Source organism: Gopherus evgoodei, chromosome 16 (assembly GCF_007399415.2).
Source record: "Gopherus evgoodei ecotype Sinaloan lineage chromosome 16, rGopEvg1_v1.p, whole genome shotgun sequence".
Lineage (NCBI taxonomy): Eukaryota > Metazoa > Chordata > Testudines > Testudinidae > Gopherus > Gopherus evgoodei.
In genome coordinates, this window is record NC_044337.1 from 6,528,543 (window position 1) to 6,542,507 (window position 13,965).

The 13,965-nt window shown below is 49.8% G+C and overlaps 1 protein-coding gene across 2 annotated transcripts in view; it reads left to right on the forward strand.

Moving 5' to 3' along the window:
- The first annotated feature begins 2,036 nt into the window (after positions 1-2,036).
- The window catches only part of LOC115636226 (dual specificity testis-specific protein kinase 1-like), a 62,901-nt gene continuing 50,972 nt past the window's right edge, over positions 2,037-13,965 (forward strand). The window contains exon 1 of one of the 2 annotated variants that reach the window (XM_030536056.1): positions 2,037-2,133. The gene's annotated coding sequence lies outside the window, so the exon portion shown is untranslated. The remainder of the gene's footprint in view (positions 2,134-13,965) is intronic. The other variant, XM_030536055.1, reaches the window with a different exon arrangement.

Consider the following 13,965-nt stretch of genomic DNA (forward strand, 5'->3'; position numbering starts at 1 on the left):
GAGGCTGCAGGGGATGAGGGATGGTGGGGGTGGGGCTGGGGGCTAGCCTCCGTGGATGGGAGCTCAGGCGTCAGGCAGGACGGTCTCGTGGGCTGGATGTGGCCCCTGGGCCGTAGTTTGCCCACCTCTGTGCTAGATGCTGGACAATTAGCACCCCATAACAGACAGTGCTTGCCTCTCAGATTGCAAACTGAATAGCCAAGGAGGCCAACAAAATGTGGGAGGGGAAACAGAGGCACGGACAGGTGAAATGACTGGCGGAAATGGAGGCCAGAGCTGGCAGACCCAAGTATAGAATGCAGGTTGGCTAGGTCTCTATCCCTTGCCCACACAAGCTCTTCTGCCTCAATAGAAGGAAAGGGAGGTGCAAATACAAGATTTCAGTCATCGGTTACCCTGGGTAAATCTGCTGGAGTTCGGCTATCTAGCTCTCTGGTAATGGGTGCACTAGATACACACAAGATCTGAAGGCATGTCTCTGATTTCAGCATTGTCCCCAGCATTCTCCGCTGCACTCTCTAGTAACAGCAGTCAGGTATTCACATCTGCTGACACTGATTTATGAGGGATGTTCTCGGAGGGAGGGGAATGCTAAACAGAGCTCTCCATGCTGCAGCCCAAGGTAAAAAAGGCTCATTCCTTCATATTCAGCAAACCGGAATGAAATCTCCAGGGGAAATACAGAAAGAAGAGGAAGTTCCTGAACATGTCAGAGCCCAGGAACAGTCATGGGGATTATTACATAGAGAGCTAGGGTGACCAGACAGCAAGTGTGAAAAACCGGGACGGGGTGGGAGGTAATAGGAGCCTATATAAGAAAAAGGCCCCAAAATCGGGAGTGTCCCTATAAAATCAGGACATCTGGTCACCCTATAGAGAGCCAGAGCTTAGTTAGTGGGGAGGGATCGGGGTGGAGGGTTTTAATTTCCTCAGCTTTCTGTGCCTAGGAAAGGTAGCAGGAGGGAGGATGGAAGGTAACAGCAGCTCTGTCTCTTGAGAGAGGGAGTGTGACCCGAATACACCAAGGTTCATTGCTCTAGACTATTGGGTGCCATTGCGTTTCTGTGGTGGGATGGGTGCATTGTAGTGAAGGGTGGGGGCAATGAAGGATTGCATACATTGCATGGGGGAATGGGCACAGTGCACTGGTGGATGGTGGAGAGCTAAATTCCCTGTAATCTGTGCAGCCACGCAGCAGGCTGAGGGCCCTGCAGGTGCTGAAAGGCACCCCTGCCCCGGCCTGGCCCAGCCAAGCCCCTCCGGAGCTGCCAGGGAGAGAAGCCCCTCCACCCGCCAAGCCCAGCCCCACCGGAGCTGCTGCGGCTGGGGAGAGGCGCCTGTCACCCAGCCCCAAGCTGCTGCGGCAAGAGGGCTAGGGGAGTCCTCTCTCCCTGATGCAGCCTTGGGGCAACCTGCACCCCAAACCCCTTACCCCCAGCCCCACCTCAGAGCCTGCATCCCCCACACCCAAACCCTCTGCCCCAGCCCTGAGCTCCCTCCTGCACCCCAAGCCCTTCATCCCCAGCCCAGAGCCCTCATCCTCCCAGAGGACAAATCCCTTGGCCCCATCACCAACACATATCACCTCCATAGTGGTGCACATGACAAAATGCATCTCCCACATGGATGTAAAAAAATTAGCGAGCCCACTGGCTGGAGAGTGGGTATATTGCATTGGGGTGGGTGTGTATTTTGCTCCCGGGGGTGGCTGGATTGCGCGGTGGAGGTGCACTAGAGGGTGGGGCTATTGCTCTGGGGATGGTGGGGGCCTTGCACCGCCAGGGGAATGCACGATTGGAGCCGGGTGGGGGCCCTGCACCGCCAGGGGGTGCCCGGTGGGGGGCTGCCTTGCACTGGCCCGGGCTGTGCGATGCGGAGCAGCCGCTCCGTGCGGAGCTGGCGGGGGAAGCGCTGCGCTCAGCCCCTCGCAGCTTGCCCGGGAGGAGGGAGGAGACAGGCAGGCGCTGCGCTCAGCCCCGCTCCCAGCGCCGGCGGGCTCGGCTGCCTCTCGCCTGCCTGCTGCTGCCGGGCGCGCAGCTCCGCGAGGAGCAGAACGGGGCGCCCATGCGGGCTCTGCCGCCTCTCGCCCCCGCAGCGCACGAGGGAAGGAGCCGGGAGCCCGGCCGGCAGCAGGTGAGTGCGCGCCGCGGAGCCAGCGTTCGCCTGGCGGGAGCGGGGCTGAGCCGGCCGGGCAGGGCTGGAGCTCGGCGGCGGTGGGGAGACAGCTCCGCCTGCCTGGACCTCCCCGCCCGCGGCTCAGCAGCTGCGGGGGTGCACCCCCGCCTGGGGATCCTCCTGGCCGGGGCACCGGTGGGGGCCCCCTCTGTGCAAGCGCCGCCTGCCGTCCCTAGCCCTGCCCACAGCTCCACAACATTGTCGTTGTTGTTTCTATTGTAGCAGCAGCAGCAGCCTCAGAGGGCAGGTAGAATCGGGCCCCAGCTGGGCTGGGTGCTCTGCACGCTCACTCCAGATCCCGAGGGGCGTGCACCTCTCCTGGGTGCAGAGTGGTAGATGCCCCACAGACCAGTTGGGCAAATGTAGGTGCCTGCTCTGAAGGTGCCGCAAAGCATTATTTTCACTTCTGATCATTTTAGCGGAAACACCTAATTCAGTTTTCTTAGTGGCCATTGGTAGGTTTCAGAGTCAACACCCAGTATATGATTGTGGGTGGGTCACACCTCTCGGTGCTAATGAGTCAAATTGAGTCCTGATGCAACAAGGGTGCAACTTCCATTGACTTCAGAAGGTGCTGCACTCCCTTGGGCCAACACTGAATTTGGTCTGTTTTTGCTGACTGACACTGTCTGCAGACAACAACTGTATCAGGTCACACTGGGAAGGTGCTTTAGAACCTTGAGGGTAGGAAATTTTCTTCTCTCAAATAAAAGCTTAAATTCTGTGGAAGCTGATGGGGCTGCCAGGAAAATGCCGGTATGGCTGGGCCTGGCTTGGATGGACCCCCGGGAACCAGAGTTCAACATACTAATGATGATCAGTTGCCCATGTGCTGGTAAGCAGTTGTCCTGCAGAGGGATCTGTATTGCAGAGCTGAGGGAAGCACCTCGCTGCGTGCTGTATGGCTAAATTAATTCATGTTTAAAGGCACTTTAAGATTTTTGACTGGAAGAGATTATTTTACCATTCTGTTACTATTTGTATTAGTTGAATGCTGCAGGCAAGTTAGTTCTTCCGCAAAAAGGCTTTTGGTCCCATGGGCCTACTTTGCGCTTTCCCACAAAGCCTTCTTAATGGAAGAGAAACCCTGCCAGGGCCAGGATCAGGACTCCAGCTGTGCCCCAAAGCTGTCCTTTTTGGGGAGTGGAAAAGAAGCATGTTTAGAAATTAAGGGGCCTGATCCTGCAGTTCCCCCTAGGCAAAATTTCCATTGAATTCAGTGAGAGTAGAGCTTGCATTAGGACTACAGGGGAGGAGCATCAGGGATGCTGTCCTAGATCAGCCCAGTGGTCCATCTAGTCCAGTATCTCATCTTCAACAATGGCCAGTACCAGCTGCTTCAGGGGAACGGCCCTCGGTGTTTTAAGGGCTGCAAAGAAGGAACAGATACTGGGAGAAAAAAGTGTATGTGTGACTCAGTGTGAGGTTTTACGTTCACACTCCCTCTCTTAACGGGATGCCTTTTTTTTTTCTTTAAAAAACAATTCCTATAACTCTAACTAAAGTAATTTGCTGTTAATGTTGACCACGGATCATGTCAATGCACATTTTAGCACTGAAGAAGAAAGGAGGTTCCAGCCCAGTTTATTTATTTGCAGAAAGTTTCCCCTTCCCAGCTTGTTTGTGATGGGCTGCTCACCCCAGACATGACTCACAGACATAGTTCTACCACAGAGGAAATCAGGGACAAGTGCCCAGTTGATTGTGGTACAAGTGATTGCACAACAACTACCTCAAATTAGTAGGGCAGGAAATTCCAAAATAGGTTTGTGAGGGTTCACCCAAGGCTGAAATTTACTTTCTCAAATTCAGCAGTTCCGATGTGCAGAAGTTGGGGAAAGCAGACACTATGCGTAAGGGATGGAAAGAAAGAGAGGACTTTGCCTCTTCATTGCTCTTGTTTAGTATCTGTTATCATAAGCAGATGGTTAAGGATTAATGTCTCTCTTACCTGTAAAGGGTTAAGAAACTCAGTAAACCTGGCCGACACCTGACCAGAGGACCAATAGGGGGACAAGATACTTTCAAATCTTGGTGGAGGGAAGTCTTTGTGCTTTTTGTTTTGTTCGTTGTTCGCTCTTGGGACTAAGAGGGACCAGACGTACATCCAGGCTCTCCAAATCTTTCTGAATCAGTCTTGCATGTGTCAAAATTGTAAGTAATAGCCAGGCAAGGCAGATTAGTCTTATGTTTGTTTTCTCAACTTGGGAATGTTTCTTTTTGCTGGAAGGATTTTTACCTCATTTTGCTATAACTTTGAATCTAAGGCTGTAGGGTGGGGGTCCCTCTGGTCTGTATGAATCTGAGTACTCTGTAAAGCATTTTCCATCCTGATTTTACAGAGATAATTTTTACTTTTTTCTTTCTTTAATTAAAAGCTTTCTTTTTAAGAATCTGATTGATTTTCCTTGTTTTAAGATCCAAGGGGATTGAGTCTGAACTCACCAGGGATTGGTGGGGGTAAAGGAGGGGGGATCAGGGCCGGCTTCAGGCCTTAGCGTGCCAAGCGCGTGCTTGGGGCGGCATGCCACGGGGGGCGCTCTGCCGGTTGCTGGGAGGGCGGAAGGCAGCTCCGGTGGACCTCACAGGCGTGCCTGCGGAGGGTCCGCTGGTCCCGCAGCTCCGGTGGAGTATCCGCAGGCACGCCTGCGGGAGGTCCACCGGAGCTGCGGGACCAGCGAACCCTCCGCAGGGACACCTGCAGGAGGTCCACCGGAGCCGCAGGACCGGTGGGCGGCAGAGCAACCCCTGTAGTGTGCCGCCATGCTTGGGGCGGCAAAATGGCTAGAGCCGGCCCTGAGGGGGATGGTTTATTCCTCCTTGTTTTAAGATCCAAGGAGTTTGGATCTGTGTGAAGTCTCTCAAGGCAACCCAGGGAGGGGAAAGTCTGGGGGGAAAGGAGAGGGGATGGTTAATTTCTCCTTGTTTTAAATCCAAGGGGTTTGGATCTGTGTTCCCCAGGGAAGGTTTTGGGGGAACAGAAAGTGTGCCAGACACTAAATTCTGGCTGGTGGCAGCGTTTCAGGATCTAAGCTAGTAATTAAGCTTAGAAGTGTTCATGCAGGTCCCCACTTTTGTATTCTAAAGTTCAAAGTGGGGAAAGAAACCTTGGCATCTGTATTATAGTAACGTGCAAAGGCCTCAATCAGGAGAGGGTCCCATTGTGCTGGGTACTGAACAAACCCATGAGATGTCATGGCCCCTGCCCAAAGAGCTTGCAATCTAATTTCAGACAAGATGCAACAAACCAGCATAGCAAACAGTAGGAGTGAATGGGGGAAGGGGAGTCTGATGGTGCTAAAACCAAGTGATTGCATAAGGTGACTGTTGCACAGCTTGATTGTGTTCTCCTCCCCTCAGGTATGTAACTTGCACCTCCCCCCCCCCACTGTTACCCCATCTCCACCTGGTGTGTTGCTCTCTTTTTCCCCACCTCTTCGGTGTGATTCAACCCTGGTTGTGTGTCCCCCTCATCCCTCCCAGAAGTGTCACCCCTCTCACACCCACTTGGGTGCGTTATTTCCCCCGCTCCCCCACGTTACGTGGCAGCCACATTCATCCCCACTCCCAAGCATTTAGTTATTTTCTGACAGGCTTGTTACCTCATCCCCTGCCTGAGAACCTGCTTTCTGACCTCTCTCCACCTTGAGGTGTTGCCTCCTCCTCCTCTGTTTATTGAGCTGCTGCTCTGTCTCCTACTTCCATCTCCCTGTCCCTCCATTACCCCCCCCCCCCCGATAATAGAGGGTACTCTGGAAATGTAGGGCTGGAAAGTTCTGTTAAAGGGAGAGTGGCAAGTGGCAGCTTCATAGGCATCCAGTTTAAATCAATGTGTTGAAAGTTGTTTTGGTTCCTACATCTGCCCCTAAGTCTGCTGCCCCAGCCTGTTTTTGTGGTTTGACAACTATGCTTTCAGATTTGTAAATGTGTGTTTTCTCCCCAGCTACTATATGAAAGACTCCTACAGACAAACAGGAGAAAGTGACTGTACAAGAGAAGTGGGGAATGCAAAGTGCTGACAATGGGACAGAGTAAATACGCTGAAAAAGGCAAATCTTGAATGATAAGAGAGACTAGGAATACTGTACCAGCCAATAGCAGAGTGGCCTTAAAAGGGGCTGAACTGAAGCAAGTGGAAGCTGAGGGGGCTTGACACTCAGCAGCATCAGACCCTTTTTGAAGACCGAGTTAAAGATTGGAAATAGAGATCTGTTGGTTTAAGCCAGTGGCCCCAACGCGGTGCCTGCGGGCACAATGGCGCCCGCCGGGGCATCTATGTGCGCCTGCGTACTGGCTGGTGGACAAGCAGCTGCCAAAATGCTGCCAAAAAGCGGCATCATCAAGAGGTGTCGCCGCTGAAATGCCGCCAAAAAGCAGCATCACCAAGAGGCGGCGCCGCTGAAATGCCGCTTACTTTCGGTGGCATTTCGGCAACGGCGCCTCTTGGTGACGCTGCTTCGTCGGCTTCTCAGCTGCAATGCCTCTCAACGATGCCACGGTCCTCGGTGGCTCATTGTCCGGTGCCTGCCACCCAGAAAAGGTTGAGGACCACTGGTTTAAGCCAATTTTATCAGAACATTTCCCTCAAATCCTTTAAAGTCAGGAGATTCAGAGCTGAGATTAAAAAGGATCACGTGGTTCAAAAATTGAAATATTAGATCATTGTAGTTCAAAAAATCTCAGTGTTAGAAAGATTTGGAAGTCGTCGGGCCTGAATCCAACAAGGTTCTTAAACACATGATTGATGTGAAGCACCTAGTTCTGCTGACTTCAGTGGGCTTCCTGACCTACAGAATATTAGGTACATGTTTAAGAACCTGGCTGCATTGGGGCTTTGGGGCCTCATTCTATCCCCCATGGAAGTCAGGGGGGCTGAGATCAGGGACCTGTCGGCACCACCACCTTCATCTTTCCATCAAACCTTCCACTAACCTGCTCAGTTGAAAACTGGTTCTTGCACATAATATCAGTCTTGTCATCACTCAGGGCATTGTGCATTGATGGCCAGATGCAGCTGCATGTGCGATCTCACCTATGCTATTGTCACACAACACCCTGCCTGGCTGGATAAATCCCACATTTCAGCTTTAAAAAATAAAAATAAAACCCAGCAGCAATAATCTCTGTAATAATAAGGGTTGATCTTTCTTTAATTCCTGTTTTTATGAAGGGTCCAAAAGCATCTTAAAAATGTATGGACTGAAACCTAACGTCCTAGAGCAGGCAAAACTCCCGTGAAAGCCAATCAGCAAGGCCTTCAAGATTTGGTTCTGTGTTTACATAGCACTACTTAAATGCACCCATGTTGGGGGTGTAGGGGGCAGTCATGTGGAGAGCACACTGAACGACAGGATAAGGAAGAGAGGATGTTGTGCCTGCAAAGGAAATTAATGTGTTTGTGCTCTTTTCCCCGCCTTTATAATATAGATAGAAGGCTGCTTGGTTTTTACCTTAAGAATGTCAGGTGAGGTCCTCTTTGTTTTTTGCTGAAGGTCGTCTTAGAGGACTCCGGGAGGTTTGTCAGCCATTATTTGAAGGAGCAGAGCTGTTGGATCTTTAAAGAGGTCGTTTCAGAGTCTCTTCAGGAGTGGCGCTAGGCTTTCTGGTGCCCTAGGCAGAATTCGGGGGGCGGCATTTTGTGCGCTCCCCACGGGGCGCACGGGAGCTTCCAGTTCCGCTCCCGTCACGCTGCCGAAGAAGGACCCTCCGCCGAAATGCCGCAGGCGACAGCGGCAGTCATTGAGCTGCTCAATTGCCTGCCACTGTTTTCCGTGGCACGTTGGCAGAAGGTCCTTCTTCGGCGGCGCGACTGGAGTGGAACCGGAAGCTCCCGCGCGCCCTGTGGGGTGCGCGCAAAATGCCGCCCCCTGAATTCTGCCTAGGGCGCCAGAAACTCTGGTGCCACTCCTGCGCACAAAATGCCGCCCCCCGAATCCTGGTGCCCTAGGCAACCGCCTAATGGAAGCGCCGGCCCTGCGTCTCTCATACCTGATGCTAACTAAGACATCAAAGTCAGCACAATCGCTTTCCTCTTCTCGTCAATATTAATATTTGCAAGGGAAATGTAAAGTAGCTTGCCTTGGTTCACATTAATACAGTCTGGTTTGTGTGGCTAGGGTCCATGCCTTGGCACTGAATACTGATGGCAAATGCTTTGACTCCTGTTTCTCAAGTCTTGAATATGAGCTTTTGGGGATAGAGGTTTCACTCTCTCTCCCGTGAATCCTGCCATATGATAAATGTTTGGAATTCGTCCTTTTCCATTTGATCAGTGTCGGGATCAGTGACACCAATATTTCTAACAGGTCTGGTTGCAATAGGACAGATGGCAGGTGCTGCGTTTAAAACAAAACTCTATGGGTCACATTCATCCCTGTGTAACTTCATCAAAACCAGTTATGCCAAGGATGAACAGGGTCCTATATGTTTTGTGATATATAGATAATTAATGAGCTCTATCATAATTACCCCGAGGCTATGGCTACTGGGATAAGAATTGTATAGCCTTATTCCTAAGTGACCTAGCTGTAGGTAAGTAGTGCAAATATCCTTCTCAATAATCCTTCACTATTCCACTCTGAAAAGTGTCTTTATAAACACAGCATTGTGGGGCTCTGAGTTCATTTCCTCTCAGTAACTCCAGATCAAGTTTGCTTGGTTTATAATTAGGAAGACCGCTTGCCCTGCAATCACCCCCTGTGATCTGAAAGCCAAGCTTGGTACTTGCTGGCTCATGTGCCAAGAGCCCTGAAGAGTCTGCACTCAGAAATCAGTGTTGATGGTGCGTGAGCCAGAATTGATCCGGCTCACTCTCCCAACGCTGCATTGGCTCTCAGGGACTAACTGGAATAGGGCATAGTAAAATGTCGGGCCAGATTCTTGGGTGCACTAAGGTCATTCTGCTGGTGTAAATATGGTTTGTATCTTGACCGAGCCCCCGGTATTATGTATGCTGGTCTGATTCTGTGCCTACATAGATCACCGGAAGTGCAGCAGGCAGCACAGTTGAGAAAAGGGGCAGGGCCAAATGGAAAGAAGGCATGGTGTAGCCGTTCCTCCAGGTGCAGTGCCTGGGTATTTTCCTTGGTGAGCCACCCTTCAATAATATGGAGAACTAATGTAAATTACAGCATCTGAAAGGTTGCTCCACATGTCTGAGGTTCTGGGGACACCTGTGCTGTATGGAGGGAGCAGCTCTGTTCACCACCGCCACCCCCGAGTGCTAATTGTCTCTTACACTGACTCACTCTATGTCCTTGGGTTAGTCGCCTAGCCTCTCTTTTGTTCAGCTTTAGTTTTCCGAGCTGTAAAATGAGGATAAAAATACCTGCCTGCTTCACAGGGGGAAATGTGCTTCTTGATGACTCGTTGTCTGTACAGCACTTGAATTATGTTAAGCGCTAAGTATCCTTATTCTGTATTACCACGAGGTGTCAGCCCATTTATCTCACATTGCCTAGGGCTGTTACGATCTGCCCTGTGCCTCCTGCCAGTTGTGTGCTAGTTGAGATGGACACTCATTGAAGGCCTTGTGTTTGAGGCCTCCAACATTAGCCTGCAGTGGTTACTGTGACGTTGCATGTAAGGTTCCTGGAAACAGCCTGGTTGCCTTGAGAAACTTTGTCTAACACAAGTTCCTGTGCAAATACTGTCTGTTTGTACTGTGCTGCATGTGGAAATGCATTTGATCCAGCAAGGACAGCCTGTCTTTCAGGGAAGGTGTATTGCAGAGATGGATAGGTCACTGACAAGCCATGGGAAAGTTTTAGTGCCTCACAGCTGTGTCTATGCTACGGAGCCTATACTGGCATAGCAATGTCATATATACCATAAGCCTGTAGCGTAGATGCACCCTGCGCCAACGGAAGGGGTTTTTCTATTGATGTAGCTATGCTGACCTACGTTGTAAGTGTAGACCAGGTCTAAGAAGTCAGCAGGCAGGTGCGAAAAGGCAGGACGCAGTGAGGAGGAAACTCTCAGCAGTAGAGAGAGAGCGATCAGTAAGATATGAGCTGATCCTTAATAAATGTGCTGTATCAAGTGACTCCCTTACTAAGTCGGTTCTCATTTCTTCGTTTTGGCTCATCCCTGGTGTGACTCCACTGACATCAGGCATCAGCGGCCCCTGACGTCTCAGCACCAAAGAGAGAATGTCTGGATTCAGGCCTGGTAGAAGCAGGTGTGATTCAGAGGAGTTGGACATACTTACATGGGACCTGGATTTGAGTAGCCTGCTTTGTGGATATCTGCTGAATAAAGCAAGGAACTGACTCTCCTGGCTGCTGCTGCTTTTATCTGAAGATTTTATTGTTGATTCAATAAGGAAGAGCTCAATATATCGATCTCAGTGTCTGAACGGCTCTGTACAGGGGTACGACTATACCATGTTCCCCGGCACCCTGCTACAAGGCTAATTAGAAACATCAAGGATGGCCCTGCCATGAAAAATAATTATGTGAAACTGGCACCTTCTTACTCCGCAGATTGCTCCTTGCATGTGTCCCCTCGCACCTGTTCACCCCCGGCCAAAGGATCAAGGGGTACAGTCACTCGGTACCTCAGTGATGGTGAGGAGGGGCAGGGATAGCCCGAGAAGTGCCTGCATCAGCCAACAGAACTAAGTCAGCAGAGATGGCAGAGAGAGGGAATGCAAGAGTAGGCTGGTGGGTGAGGCACTGGACTAGCCCTTGGGAGATGTAGGTTCAGTTCCCACCTCCACCGTGCACTCTTTGTGTGAGTGTGGGCAAGTCCCTTGACAGGAGGATTATAGAAGCACAAGAACCATAGTAAGCCTATGGGATTTGTGCTCCAGTTCCTTAATCTCTCCATGCCCCAGTTCCACAGCTGTGGACCAGGGCAAACAAGGTTTTCGTTTCTCCAACCTTGTGTATTTATATTGGAAACTCTTTGGGGCAGGGGCTGTCTCCTACTGTGCGTCTGCACAACACCTAGAACAATGGGGCCCTGATCTCAGCAGGGGCCTCAAAAGGTACATTTACACTGCATTGTACACTTGAGTTTGTGGGACCTGGGCTTACAGTCGCTTGACACGGGTCTCACTGCCGTGCTAATGCTTCCACACTGCACTGTGCAGACCTTCTGACCTGGGTCTGTGGCTTCCCCTGCAGCACTGGAAAATGACAGGGCTTGGACCTGAGTCACAGTGGGATTCAAGGTCTGGCACCCCCCAACAGAGTCCTAGGACCCAGATCCTGAATAGAGTCAGTCTGATTTGTGTGTGGACAGGAGTGGGGCTTTGGCTCAAACCTGAGTCACAGCCTGGGCTGAGAGTGTGGTGTAGACGTACCCTAATTGCCCCAGTAATACACATAATACTAGTAATGAGGGACTGCATTCCGCACCCTCTAGATAGCTATGGTATAGCCCCAGTTACCCTAGGGCAGTGATGCTCAGCACACCTCAGTGGTTCAGGAGTCAAATTAGCGATCAGCATTACCCAAAAGAGCCACAGGAGTGTGAATTCAATGTTGTATTTACTGTCATTCTCTCTCTCTAAATATACATATGTTATTTGCACAGCAAATAAGTTAATAACTTAATTAGTTAATAACATAGTAAAAGCATCCCCACTGGTTAATTATTAAACCACATGGTGCTTTAATATCATGTGCTGCAAAGAGCCACAAGAGCCACATTAAAGAGCCACTTGTGACTTGCGAGCATCAGTCTGAGTATCGCTGCCCTAGTGTCTGAGCACCTCAGTCTTTTCTGTATTTATCCTCACAGCACCCCCCTGAGGCAGGGCTGTGCAGTTATCCCCAGTGTACAGATGGGGAACTGAGGCACAGAGAGACTAAAAGTGACTTGCCCAAGGTCACCCACGGTGCCTGTGGCAGAGCAGAGAGTTAAATCCACCTCTCCCAAGTTCTAGGCTAGCGCACCCTAACCACTGCACCCTCTCTCAGCAGTTCATGTGCCTTTGTATGTTGCTTTCGTGAGCAGCTATTAAAGGGCAAAGATTCTCTCACCCAGTGTGGGCTTAAAGCCATCACCGTGTTAAAGTACGGTGCTAATAACTTCATTTCTCTCCCATTGAGTGGCCCCACCAGCACTTAGCTGCTTCTTAGAGTGGCACAAAATCACATTTTGTTTTTTGAAGGAAAGTAAGTCCGTTGCATAAAAAAGCCAAAACACAGTCTTAGAATCCAGAAGCTGAACTAAGGCTGAGATCTGGTGTTGGGATTCCCTCTGAGGCCTTTTCCACTTGACTGATCTGGATCCCCTCATCCGGTTCTGGGAGAACACTTTATCCAGTTCTCTGGAATCCAGATTCATCACTGAGGTTTCTTTATTATCACGTCATAAAGCGACACCTGAGGTTCTGGTGTAGGGGGTTGGGCTAGGGTGCACCACAGCTGCAAAAGCACATAATAATCAATCAGATTATATGCAAAGACTAATGCCCACTCATTGTGTTTTTACATTGCATCACTCTTTATAATTGGTTTACTAATTTTTGTAACTCATCCCTGTATAAATCCTAAACCATCTACAAATTTCAAAATATACTAGTAAGCAAAGCTGCAGCTTCAAACTTATCCCACTTACTCTTCTTACTATTTCTTTATTCAGTAACTACATGTTTTTTTCAAGGCTACTTGTGAATTCATGCTCTCTCCATTAATTAACCTGTTTCCTTAGTTCTGTTTTCTTTCATTGTTCATGCAAGGCCTACACCTGGCATCTTGGACTCTCTCCTTGATTAGAATCCATATTTTTGAAGTTGCGTTGCTGATCTAGCGCTGTTGTCAGAGAAACAAGCACAGGATGGATGTGCACCTGGCTGTCGTGTCAGAGAATAACTAGGAGTGATTGTATGATGAATTCCTAAAGAGAGGTGCTAGCTGTACTGAACAGTCCTTAAATATGTCGAATTCAACAGAATTCGTTAAGTTCCAACCCCGTCGTCATGCTGCAAGAGCGAGCATTTTGCTTGTGAGGATGAGTTGCATAATTCAGTAAGAGGGACTTTGAAAATGTGTCTTCTAGAATGGAAAAACATCCAAAACACAACCGCCCCGGGAGATCTATTAGAACAATTTTGCACTGTAGCTTTTTGCAGGGGAAATGCTAACTTGCAGAGTGCATTCGTTTTCTCACCCCTACATAGTAGCAGAGAAATTTGCCTAAAAAACCAAATCTTTTGTCCGTATTGAATTTGTGCCTTTGAGCAGCATCTAAACTGAAATCATTTAGCTGCTAAGGAGCCATAGTTTCAACTTGGGAAGTGAGAATCGATGGAACTATTGTGATTCATTTCCCAGTTTTCTTTATAAATATTTTGAGGTGTTCTAGATGGCAATTAACTTTCTTTGCTTAGAGTTTATCATCATTCCACCGGGGTTGCAAAAGGAACCGCATATGCCTCGATAAATGGCCTGGCAGATTGTAGCGTTCCAGCAGATAAGCTTCCTCGCTGGTGTAAGCCATCTGAACCCAACAGGGTTACAGTGAGAATGGCTTACGCACTTGAAGTCCCCCTGTGCCCTTAGCAGAATGCTGGTTTGTGGCAGTGATGCTCCTGAGCAGAGATCAATTTGTAGCAGGATTTCTTTTCTGGGGAACTATTTTTCCTCTTTTCTCAGTGATGGAAGAATACCCTGTCACAAAGGTGTGCTAAATATTGCAACATCCACATCCAAATGGGGGCTCCTGGGAAGCCATTTGATTGGGCCTCTTCATTACAAGGCCCAAGGTTCAGGGTGGAACCTTACTCCTGCACCAAACTGCCGTGGGTTGCGTGGGGTGCATTGTTTAATTTGTGCCAAG